This window comes from Gopherus flavomarginatus, chromosome 5 (genome assembly GCF_025201925.1).
Source record: "Gopherus flavomarginatus isolate rGopFla2 chromosome 5, rGopFla2.mat.asm, whole genome shotgun sequence".
In the NCBI taxonomy this organism is placed as follows: Eukaryota; Metazoa; Chordata; order Testudines; family Testudinidae; genus Gopherus; species Gopherus flavomarginatus.
The window spans coordinates 31587077-31599968 of record NC_066621.1 but is presented as its reverse complement, the minus strand read 5'-3'; the positions used below and the strand labels follow the sequence as shown (position 1 = coordinate 31599968).

Genomic DNA, 12892 nt, shown 5'->3' with positions numbered 1-12892 from the left:
TGCTTGTGTCCAAATAAATCTGTTAGTTCTTAAGGTGTCACCGGACTCCTCGTTGTTTTTGTGAAATAAAAGCAAAATGCACTCTAAGCTGATCTTAACCCTTTCAATGCCCTTACAAACTTAGATGCTTCTCACCACAGTCCGGCTGGTGGCTTTTCAGCCAGGCTCTCCCCTTTCGTCAGCGCTTCAGTTGCTTGGTGTGGGGGTGTCTGTAGATGTAGGTGGACGAGAGAGACAAAGCATGGCAAATGTCTCTGCTTTTATCATGTCCTTTCTTCCCTCTTGGCTTTGCTCCCCCTTCAGAGTCAGGTGAGCATCACTGCGTCTCTCCGAGCAAGTCTGAGCAATTCCCCTGGGGTGTCCTCTTGCAGGTAAGTGATTGCACTGTAGCTCCCTTGCTGAACAATGGCTGTTGATGGGTTGTTTGACACCCTGTCCGGGTGTTGGTTACTTTCCTTGCTGTTGTCACTGGGGAGCTAATATTTGGCTGACTCCCCCACCTTACAGCATAGCGATAACCACACTGCACAATTCTCATAACTTCATATGCATGAATGGTAAACATCTATGGGTAGAGAAATGACTTTCAGCAGATCATATCCTTTCCCCTGATACCTTACAAGGCATGCTCTGTATATAAGATCACGATTATATGAAAATGAGGAATATGGGGGTTACAGCACACTCCCCAAAAGGTACAGAATGTCACACTGAGATTCTATTTTCATTTGTTATGTAACAGCATTAAAGAGATCCAGTGACTGACCAATGGCATTTTCAAGTGCTAAAATAGCAAGCGCTGTTGGTCTCTCATTGGCCATCAGCGACTGAAGATACGGTTTAATGAGCCAGAGCTTCAAGGCGTGGGTGGCTCTGTCCACTGTCTTCCGTTGCGCTGCTGGGCACCAAGTCCCTGGCGGTCAATATGTGAATCTGGGAGAAAAGAGTGGGGTGGCAAGCGGTGGTAGAACTTTTGCCACCAGGGTCTAGCTGTCTAACTTCCTCTTCGTACTGCTGGGCCCCCGTTGCCCTCAGGTAACACAGGAGCTAAGGCAGAAATAGAGTGAGGAAGCAAGTAAAGCCGAGCAAGGAAGGCAAAAGTTAATCTTATCTTCATGGGCAGCTCGCAATGACGTCCTTTTTCTGTGCCACAGCTGACAACAACATCCCAGACAGAAAAGTAACAGGCCAAAAAGAAACCTAGCAGCTGCTGAAACAGTTCAGTTGGGAGCGTGCTAGACTAACAGGCTCTTCTATCCTCCTTTATGCATGGGCGGGATGTTTTCTGAGAGTGCAGCAGTTCCTTTAACTGCCACGAGTGCCTCATTTCAGGCTATGCAGCAGGAAAAGACAGCATGGGCTTCTGCACCGAGTTGGCCCACCTGACCTTTCATTCTTCTCTTGCTCTTTGTCAGCAAGGAGAAGAAAAAGAAGCTCTCCCACAAGCTGGAGTCACACGGGTGAGGTAAGGACGACTTCCTGAGTGCTGGCTCCAGTCCTCTGCCCTGCCAGCTGACCTATCGAGGGGCTACCACCACATTCTCTAGATTTGTCCATCGGTCTGTGCCAGAGTGAGCAACAACCCAGTAGGTGGAGTTTCTGTAGTGTAGTGGTTATCACATTTGCCTGACACGCAAAAGGTCCCTGGTTCAAAATCAGGTAGAAACATGCGGGCTTCCTTTTCCCAGATCCTCTTGCTATTCAGAAAGGGCACTCCTCCTATTGGCCTGTCCCTGGGATAACTCCAACCCCTGCATGACAGAGGATGCTGACAGCAGTGGAGAAAGCACCTTGGTGTCAGGCTGGAGAACCTAGAGTAGTTAGGCCAGTCACCATTTGGAGGCTTGTGGCTTGGCCACCTCTGCTGTTGGAGGTTGGCCTATAGAGGCTCTCACTTCCTGCTGGGCTCCTTTGCGTGACTGGCCAAAGGAGGAAGTGAGGCAGGAATGGGGCAATAGAGGAAAGTTGAGCTGAGGAAGGCAGGGAAGAAGCTGTGCGGCTAAGTGGGGTTAGTAGAGCACCACTCTTCATTCTGCAAAGCCTGGGGAGGTGTGGTTGGCTGCTGGGAGGTAGAATCCTGTGCCTGCCTCTTGGCTTCCCAGGAGTGGCTACTTGCAGCCCAGGAGAAGAAGGGAGGTTCTGGGTGAAAGGAAAACAAGCAAAGCTGAGTCCAAGTGGAGAATGGCGGCTCCTTTATGGCCAACCTGGGGGCATGACTGATGGTTTTAGAGGTGGAGGCTGGGCTGGCTGTGAGCAAGTGGGATCCAGGAAACCCCCACCTGCCCTTCTGAGGGCTGAACCCATGGAGGTGCGGTTGGCTGCTGGGAGACAGACCCCTGTGGCTGCCTGTTGGCATCCCAGGGATGTCTACTTGCAGCCCAGGAGAAGCGGGGTTCTGGGGGGAAGGAAAAGCAGCAATGGTGAGGCTGAGTGGGCTCCTTTCTGGCCGAGATGGTGGACTGTGGTGAGTCTGGGAGTTGCCTGTAAGCCATAAGTGAACGTAGTGCAGTGAAAACTGCTGCTCCATTCTGGCCGAACTGGGGGCGCCATGGATGACTTGAGAGTGGGGGCAGGGCGCTGGCTGTGAGCAAATGGGATCCAGGAAGCCCCAGCCTGCCCCTCCAGGGGCCGAATCTTCTTCTCTCCTGCCATGGGGAGCCCGACCTTAAGCCTGCCCAGCATGTGCAGCAGCTCGAGCATTAAGCCTTCCTGTGTGCATAACTGAACTACGCCCTAGTGTAATAAGGTGTAAAGTTTAGATTGTGAATTTATCTTTAATTTCCATGGTAATTTACTTTGATCTTTTATTCCTACCACTTATAATCCTTAAAACTCCATCTTTCTGTAGTTAATAAATCTGTTTTATGCTCTACTTAAACTGGTGTAGTTTGCTTGAAGTTCTTGGGAAATCTCAGCTCCATTACAAGGCTGGTTCATGTACTATTCACAGTGAGGGAGGGGTGGACCCTGTGTAATAAACTCACACTGATCAGGCTTCTGATTAAGGCAAGATGGTATGATCCAGGGGTGCAAGGCTGCAGAGCTGTAGGGGGGGGCGAATTTCTATCATTAGTGTTATGAGTGGCTGCAGAAGCATTCATGTAATTCAGTTGGCTGTGTCCCTACCTACGGATGTCTGTGTAAGTGCAATATCTGCCAGAGATTCACAGCTTGTCTCAGCATCACATGTGTGAGAGGGAGCCCAGGTGGTGGGACAAAGGGCTCAGGGGTCCCACTGTTCAGCTGTATCCCATAGATCCCATCACAGACTTTCAACAACCACAGCGGGTGCTCACTGAGACAGAGAGAGAGATGCCAAAATAGTGATCTCCAGTGCCAGCAGACATCAAACTATCAGAAATTCTGTGAACAGAGAAGACCCTGCTAGTGGAAAATGCCTTTGAAAAAGGCCTTTCTGTCCCCAGCTGTGGTCGTTCAGTGCTCTGCGCTGTGGCCTCAAGAGTCATGGATGCAAGTTGAGTTACGATGACCTTTTCCTTGTCTCCACATTTCTTAGGTGCCTCTTCCAACACTTGTTAGAAAAAATGACCGTTTTCTTTTGGAAGCATTTGCACTGCAAGGCAGAGGCAGTCTTCTCTGCTTCTTCAAAAGATTGACCAAAAAGTGGGAGGAGTGGACAGATTTGACAACGCACCACTGGGTGCTGCATCTCTAACCTCTACTTTACCTGGCAAGTGCCTCTGGGACTTTTCTCCCAGCTGCTCCATTTTTCATCAGTGACAATCAAAAGGAAGATGACATGACATCTGTGTGTGGACATCCCCAGCGAATCACAAGGACGTGTGGTGCAGGCTTTTGTGTTGCTGCAATTGCAGTCAAAGCAACCACCATGCCAATGCCAGTCACAGCAGCTTTTTCATCAACTCCAGGCTTGTGATTTGATTCTTTCCAATGTTTCTCTCCAAAGAAGCCTTTTCCTTAGCAAGCAATGACTTGGATACCAAGGGAGGTCTCTTCTGTTTCCTAGAAAGACACAGGAAAATATGAGCAGAGGAGACAAAACCCGTAGAACAAGGTACTACTGGGAGTTGAACCCAGGATCTCTTGTTTACTAGACAAGTGCTTTAGCCACCCAAGCCATGGTGCCTGCTTTGAGAAAATACTTGCAACTGTTCCCTTTGATGGTCCAGGACAACACCTGCAAATTCCAAACTACAGACATTCCCCATTTCCCTCAAGACTTGCACGGAAGAACTGGCAGGCCAAGCCAGGATCTTCTGGTTACTTGGAAGACACTTCAGCCAGCTCTTCCCAAAGATCACTATCTAAAGACCTTTAAACAGCCTCTGTAGATGTTCACTGACAAAGAGATGCCAAAATAGAGTTCTCCACTGCCTGCAGCCATCACACTACCAGGAGTTCTGCGCACAGAGAGGCCCCTGCTGGTGGAAAAGGCTTTGGTAGAGACTCTTCTGACACCAGCCTGTGCTCATGTACTGTTTAGCACTTTGTGTTGTGACTTCAGCATCCACAGATGCCAGTTGAGTTGGGGGACATTTTTCCTGTCTCCACATTTGTCTAATGGCTCCTTTCAACACTTGCCACAAAAAGACTTGTTTCTTTTGCAAGCAATGTACAGCTAGGCAAAGGCAGTCTTCTCCATTTCCTCAGAAGATCACCAAGCTGTGGGGAGAGAAGACACATTCAGCCAAGCTGGATGCTGAATCTCCTCTTTGTTCAGCAGGTGTCTGTGAAGGACATAAATCTCCACCATGTAGAGGGCAAGAATAGGAGTTTATTACACACAGAAGTGGCAGAGTGTCACCTTGCTTATTAGGCTCAGAGACACTGTTAATTGATTACAATAGAATATATAGATTTTCCATGGGTGGGGGAAAGAGACGGGGTAGGGAGTTCCAAACTCTGGGATAGGTTTTGCAGCAAGACATGATAAGCACAGTAGCCAAAGGTTAACAGGTTACATAATGTCTCCACCCATGGTCTCAAGTTAGCAAGTTAACATTTCATGAATACTTTGATAAAATGTTATTAGTATAAAATATCTATGCTGAATTCTGATTTGAGGTCCATAGGAAAGGAGCAACTCCTTTGATTGTCCTCCAGGTACATTCCTAGGGTTTAAAGCAAAGAAACAGTGAAAGTATATGGCAATAAAGATTGTTTTCTGTGTGTCTTAAGGCAAGGCATTGGTCCCTGGGAAGGGAGGTGGAAGGATGCCATATCTTATATTGACATCTGCCAACTTTTCATAAACTCAAGGTTGGATCTCTGGGAAGAACGTCTCCCTACAGAAGAGACTTACACAATAGGAACAGAGATTCTTTGTTCAATCTGCAACTCTGAATAAGATACAATTCTTTAGTTCTTAGCTCCAACACCTGGCAATTTGCTGACCAAGCCTATCTTAGCAAGCAAGGCTTTCTGTTTACCCAGCTTTCTTTTAGCTGGTCACTATTTGCTAGGCTTCTGGTCCCTTGATTATACTCTGGACTTTGGGTCTGGAAAAGAGCTGGCACAATCCATAGACCAGGTTGTTATATAATATGCACATGAATTTTAACCCTTCACATGCAGTAATGGCAAAGTTCTTGGTTCAGGCTCGTAGCAGTGATGGAATAAACTGCAGGTTCAAATCAAGTCTCTGGAGTCCATCCACAGCTGGGATGGGTCATTCAGTCCCTTGTACAGAGCTTCAGTTTGTAGCAAAGTCCCTTCAGAGGTATGAAGTAGGACTGAAGACAAGATGGAGACGAGGCATCAGCCTTTTACAGTCTCTTGCCATGTGGTCTTTGTTTTCTTTGTCCCAAGGACACTCTATCCAGCACCTGGCATAGAAAAACCTTTGAGTTTTGTCCATAGGCAGGTCCCTGCATACCTTGCTGAGCCACAAGGCATATCTACCTTCTCTCAATGGGTTGATTGTAGAGCTGATGGTCCTTAATGGGCCATCAAGCAGGCTAGGCAGAACTGACACCAACTTGTCTGGCTGGGGTGTTCCTCGGAAGTATAGCACAAGTTTGAATACAGACAGCATAGAGCCAATATTCATAAAGTCAACTATAAAAATGATACACATCTAGAGATAGCATAATTATAATCAGCCAATCAGAACCTCTCCATAGACCCCTTTCACAACAACCTTTCTATCATATTGGCTGCAAATATAGAACAGTGGTCACAATGGTGATCTATAAAGTTACAGATTATGTCAAGAACATCACAGGAGGTGACACGGCATCAGTGAGACTGATATTGGAATACTGTCTCCAGTTTTGGTGTCCTCATTTGAAAAAGATACTGTGAAATTGGAGCTGGGGCAGCAAAAAGCCACTAAAATGTTCTGAGGGCTGGAGAAAAATGCCTTCTAGTGAGCTATTGAAAGAGCTCCATCTGTTTAGCTTATCAAAAGAAGATTGAAAGGTGACTTCACTGAAGTGTTGAAGTGCCTTAATGGAGAGAAAAGATTGGGTATTAAAGGGTTCTTGAATGGAGCAGAGAAAGACATAACAAGACCCAATGATTGGAAGGTGAAAAGAGACAAATTCATATTACAACTGAGCCCCAAATAGTCAACAGCGAGGATGATTCACCACAGGAACAAGCTACCAAGGAAAGTGGTGGAATCTCCATCCCCTGAAGTCATTCAATGAAAACTAGATGCCTTTCCCCCAGAAGTAGCTATAGTGTCATGCAGGAGGCCTGTGATATGCAGGGGGTCACATTAGATGCTGTAATGGTCTCTTCTGGCCAGAAAGTAGACTAATTTTACAGATACTAGTTTTCGGTAAAACTGAGTGTAGCATTGGGAGCAGCGTCTGAAGTTTTACTGTCTAGCCAGCTTACTGCCTAGAACGAACGCTCCTTGAGTGGGGTGACCACAGGGAGTAGCTCAAACCTACAAAGGGCCTGGCCAGGGAAATTGATGCTAGCCTTGGTACATGGACGCACACCACCGAATTAATGTGCTTAGTATGGGCCTGTGTCCTCGACTTTATACAATTTCCAGAGCGTTGCACTGTGGGTTACTGTCCCATAGTTCCCGCAGTCTCCCCTGCCCATTGGAATTCTGGGTTGAGATTTCAATGCCTGATGGGGCAAAAATAGTGTCATGAGTGAGTCTGGGTAAATGTCATCACTCAATCCTCCCTCCATGAAAACAACAGCAGACAATCATTTTGCGCCCTTTTCCCTGGATTGCCCGGGCAGACGCCGTAGCACAGCAACCATGGAGCCCGTTCAGCCTTTTTTCACTGTCACCGTATGTCTTCTTTATAGTGCTGACAGACGTGGTACTGCAGTGCTACACAGCAGCATCCCCTTGCTTTTTGCAAGTTAGCAAAGATGATTACCAGCCCTACTGTACCGTCTGCTGCTTTGCAAGTTGACAATGACAGTTACCAGTTATACTGCACCATCTGCTGCTGTCATGGGTGCTCCTGGCTGGCCTCGATGGGGTCGGCCACGGGCTTATGGACAAAAATAGAAATGACTCCCCAGGTCATTCTCTTCTTTAAGTTTTGTCTAATGGAGAGTCAGTTCTGCCTAGATTATCAGGCAAGCCTACTAAAGAACCAGAGGGGCAAACGGGCGCTCCGGGTCAGAGCCCTAGAGATCCCGCAGAAATGATGCGCTGCATGCCATTCTAGTGGGTGCCCCTGCAACAACCCTACCCATTGCTTCCCTCCTCCCCTACCCCTCCTGGGCTACCATGGCAGTTATCCTCCCATTTGTGTGATGAAGTAATAAAGAATGCAGGAATTTGAAACAACACTGACTTTATTGCTTCTGCAAGCAGGTATAAAAAAAGGGGGGAGGGGAGCGCAGCCTCCAGCTGCTATGAATGAACCTGGGAGTCATTCCCATCTTTGTCCAGGCACCCCCGGCCGACCTCACCGAGGCCAGTCAGGAGCACTCACGGGACGACGATGATGGATACCTGTCCTACTGTACCGTCTGCCGTCCGCAAGGGAAGGGAAGGGGATGCTGCTGTGTAGTGCTCCAGCACCACATCTGCCAGCAGCATCCAGTAGACATACAGTGACACTGAAAAACGGTGAGAGAGGATTTTTTTCCCTTTGCTTTCATGGGGGCAGGAGGCGGGGGAACGACATATACTCTGAACAACCCGCGACAATGTTTTTGACCCTTCAGGCTTTGGGAACTCAGCCAAGAATTCAAATGGTTTTTGGAGAGTGCGGGAACTGTGGGATAGTTACAATCCTCAGTCGCCCCTCCCTCCATGAGCGTCCCCATTTCATTCTTTGACTTTCTGTTACGCTTGTCTCAGTTCCTTAAGTTTCAGCACTGCGTTGAGTTCCTATTGTGGCCTCTGTCCATCATAGCCTTGGAGATTTTTTCAAATGTTTTGGTATTTCGTCTTTTAGAACGGAGTTCTGATAAAACAGATTCATCTCCCCATACAGAGATCAGCTTCAGTATCTCCCGAACAGTCCATGCTGGAGCTCTTTTTTGATTCTGGGACTGCATAGTCACCTGTGCTGATCAGCGCTCCACGCTGGGCAAACAAGAAATGAAATTCAAAAGTTCACGGGGCTTTTCTTGTCTACCTGGCCAGTGCATCCGAGTTCAGATTGCTGTCCAGAGCAGTCACAATGGTGCACTGTGGGATAGCGCCCAGAGACCAATAGCGTCAAATTGCAGCCACACTAACCCTAATCTGACATGGCAATACTGATTTCAGCACTACTCGTCATCACGGAGGAGTACAGATACCGGTATTAGGAGCCCTTTATATCAATATAAAGGGCTTCTTTGTGTGGACGGATGCATTGTTAATGTGACATAAACTCGTAGTGTTGACCAGGCCAGAGAGAGCAGCAGGTTTCCCCTTTTGTTTCCTGCTTTCGTTTCCTTGACTAGTTTCTCCTCTGCACCAACTTGCTGTATTTGTTTGTGAGTCTGACTAGCTCAGTTGGTAAAGTATCAGACTTTTAATCTGAGGGTTCAAGTCCCTGGTCAGGTAATAAACTACTCATTATATCTTAAAAATCTGTCTTTCTGGAGTCTTCTTTGATGTTTTTTCTCTTCAGGATTTTGCCTTTTCTAAGAAGGGCCTTTGTGTGTGGGGGATTGAAGGGGCAACTTCCTGACAGCCCCTCTGTCCTTGCAGGCTGGAGGAATAAAGGCCTCTGGGCATATAGCATGTTCCTCCCCTGCACGCACACACACAAAATATCCCTATGGAATTAGAATCACCTGCTGCCTTCCCCTGTTCTGCTGGATCCCCAAATGAGGATACTCTTCAGCCTAAACCCATGTCCCCTCTTTGCCCAGTGCCCCTCAGTCTCAACCCTCAGTCCCTCCTATGCTCACTGCTCCTCACTCCCAACCAGAGCCTGCTCCTCTTCACCCTTCTCCTCTGTCCCAACCCACAACCCCCTCCTATTCCCAGTGCCCCTCAATCTCAACCCACAGCTCCTTCCTTCCCCCCAGCAGCAGGTGCTTCAGACCCCCTCAGGAAGATTTTCTTGCAAGGTTTCGTGTATGAGTCTTCATGTGGATTTTACAGTATGTTGGCAATATGTTGGGTTGCTTGCCAAAATGATCACTTTTGGCTGGTGTTGGATTCCCAGTCTCCTTGTTATTGGGACAGGAGAAATAAAGGGTTGTTGTCCTTCTTGTGTGAATCGAGGGCAGCAGAACTGTGCTTAGCAAACCCAGATGGAGGGACTCACCCTCAATTCAATAGCACTTGCTAGGCAGGGGACATTGGTTCCAAAGCCAAGTGGGCTGGGGCCTGAGTCCTCATGCTAAAATTTATGTGTTAGACCAACTTTAAGACAGGGTGGCTGTGGAGGGGTGAGTGAGTCCCTAGACAACATAGTGAGTACGGTGCCTTCTTATTTTCCCCCTTTTCCACCCAGGATGGCAGATGAACTCTACAGAGGCACCTCTGGGCTTGCACTGACTAAGGACAACAGCTGTGAGTGGGGTGCAGAGAGGAGATGGCTCATGTTAAATGACTTTTGGTTGCTGGACTTACGAACCTTAGGGAGAAGGACACTGCCCAGCTTATTTGTGGGTGGATCTGTTCCTCATAGTTTAGGTTTATGTGTTGGGGCTGCTGACATGACTTCTGCTAACCCTGGGCTTGCATTGCAATGTAGACGTACCCTGAGAGTGCAGCTATACTGAGATAAAATCCCTGTGGCCTGGCTGGCCTGGATGATCTGATTTGGGCTCCTGGGGCTCAGGTTATGAGGCTAAAAACTGCAGTGTAGACATTTGGGCTCAGACTGGAGCCCAGGCTTGGAGACAATCACCCCTTGTGGAGTCTCAGAGGCTGGGCTCAAGCCCAAGTGTCTACACTGTAATTTTATTACCCTGTCGCACAAGCCCCACAAGCCTGAATCAGCTGACTCACGGTTTGAGAATAGTGACTTGGGTGTGCTAATGGCAATGTAGACATAATGCTAGGCTATGTCCACACTGCAATGAAACATCCAGGGCTGCCCCATGCCAGCTCCGGCTCCTGGGGCTTGGGCCGTGGGGTGGTAAATTTGCAGTGTAGACATCTCAGCTCAGGCTCAATACCGGGGTCTGGGACCCCACAAGGTTGGGAGGAAGTGTAGCAAGCAGAAAAGATAAAATGGCAGTGGAGTATTACCGTGGACTCAGTGGCATTTCTCCATTGGTCTGTCTGCTTTGGGGCAGGGACAATAACACGTCCTGCTGCTTTTGTTGTTTCAAAGGGCGGTTTAGGATTTTCATTCTCAGACACTGGGCACAAAGCAGGACTCAACCCTCAATGCAAATTAAATGAGCTGTCCACAGATTCTGGCAGCCACAATGAGCATTTGGTGCGAGAGCTCAGACCTGCCCCTGTCTCAGAGGGAGGGGGTCAGCTGCGAGGGGACTGGACCACTGTCCTATCAGCTCTTATCTCCCAAACTTTCAATAACTCTATTATCAGTGGCTCTGAGCATAATTTAAACCATAAGAAAAACCACACTGGGCTAGGCCGAAGGCCCATCTAGCTCTGAATCTTGTCTTCTGACAGTAGCCAATACCATGTACCCCAAAAGCCACTCCCCTAGGGACCTGAACCCAGGATCTCCTACTTACAAGGCAAGTGCTTTAGTCAGCTAAGCAATGGTGCTTGCATCTGGTTAAAACACAGTGTCTGACCACCTTCGGTCGGCAGCTCGTGGCTGGTGTACACACTGCAATGCCACATCTGGTGACAAAACTGCCCTGTTTTGGTGACAAAATAAAACCACTTCGATGAGAGGCCTAGAGCTTTTTGCAGCAAACTTAAAGGGACAGAGTGCCAGTGTAGATGCTACCGTTCATTATATAACCATAACTGGCCTCCTCCAGTATCTCATAATGCCTGCCGTGAACTCGCCTGCCCTGCATTCTGCTACAGAGCCATGGGACCCTCCCCTTTCATAGCTCCAGGAAGTTCTGACAGCTAAGCCTGCTGCTCTGCTCCGGCAGCCAGGAGCAAATCTCTGCCGTGGATGCTGCTCTCTCCCGCCCTGCAAACACAGAGCAGGTGGCAGGAGCTTCCTTACAGTGGGGGCGGTGGGGCATTGGCATCTGAACTCTGACAACCCCATGATACCCCTTCCTTCGAGGAGGCTCTTAACTTCTAAACATGGACGGCTTTTTTCTAGTAAAATCTAGTAAAATCACTACAAGGGAAGGAGAAAACTCAAAAGAGGTTCCTCCTGGCGCTCACGTCCGTGAACCCAAATACTCTCTCAGTCCTCAAAGAGAGACCTGGAGAAGGAGACTTGCTGAAGCAAAGCCCCAAGGGTCTCAGAGGTTTCCCTGGCCCCTCACCCCTGTCCTGCCTGGCTGATGTCAGCATCTCTCTGTGAGGTCACCACCTCCCCACCACCTTGGACCAATAGTCTGAGGTCCTGCAAAAGGCCTTTGTGATGTCACTGTCACACCCTTCCCTTGCTGTGCCAATGTCCTGCCCCTGGCCTGGACCTTTGGAGGTTTGAGCTACTCCCTGTGGATCACCCCACTCAAGGAGTGTTCGTTCTAGGCAGCAAGCCAGCTAGACAGGAAAACATCAGACGCTGCTCCCAATGCTACACTCTGTTTTTCAGAAATTTGTCAACTTTATGGCCGGAAGAGACCATTAGATCATCTAATCTGAACCCCTGCATATCACAGGCCTCCTGTATGACACAAGAGCTACTTTGGGGGCAAAAACATTCCAGAAAGGCATCTAGTCTTCATTAAATGACATCAGGAGATGGCGAATCCACCACTTTCCTTGGTAGCTTGTTCCTGTGGTGAATCATCCTCACTGCTGAATTTTTGCGCCCTATTTGTAACATGAATTTCTCTTTTCACTTTTCGGCCATTGGGTCTTGTTATGCCTTTCTCTGCTCGATTAAAGAGCCCTTTAATACCCAGTCTTTTCTCTCCCTGAAGGCACTTCAACACTTCAGTGAAGTCACCTTTCAATCTTCTTTTGATAAGCTAAACAGGTTGAGCTCTTTCACTACTCACTAGAAGGCATTTTTCTCCAGCCCTCAGAACATTTGGTAGCTCTTTGCTGCCCCAGCAGAGCAGTTTGCAGGGACCACTGGAGTGGTTCATGGAATGGCTGGTGGAGTGGAGCGGCTCAGACTCCCTGCTTGCAAGAGGGGAAGTATTGCCTCCTAGAGGCACCCAGGGGGGTGAAGTGTAATTGTTCCAGGTCACTGGGTGGGGGCTCGAGCCAGTTTTGTATTGTTTTATTGAAGCAGAACCCCTAGATACTGAACCCAGCCCTTGTTTCTGCCAACTCAGAGGGGCAGAAGAGTTACAGGAATTTATCACACAACCCTCCCTGTTCCCATGGGGAGAATCTAGGGAAGGGGGAGTCATTCCTCACCTGTGCTCCCAGAAGAACTGCTAGGACTCCTTCCTGCCAGCTACTCACTCC

General features: G+C 48.4%; 1 non-coding gene and 1 pseudogene across 1 annotated transcript; one reads left to right on the top strand and one right to left on the bottom strand.

Annotated features, from left to right (window-relative positions):
• LOC127051472 (zinc finger protein 3-like) overlaps nt 1-12892 on the bottom strand; it is a 252827-nt pseudogene that overhangs the window by 216273 nt on the left and 23662 nt on the right.
• TRNAV-GAC (transfer RNA valine (anticodon GAC)) lies at nt 1596-1668 on the top strand. The gene has a single exon. It is a non-coding gene; the product is annotated as a tRNA-Val (tRNA).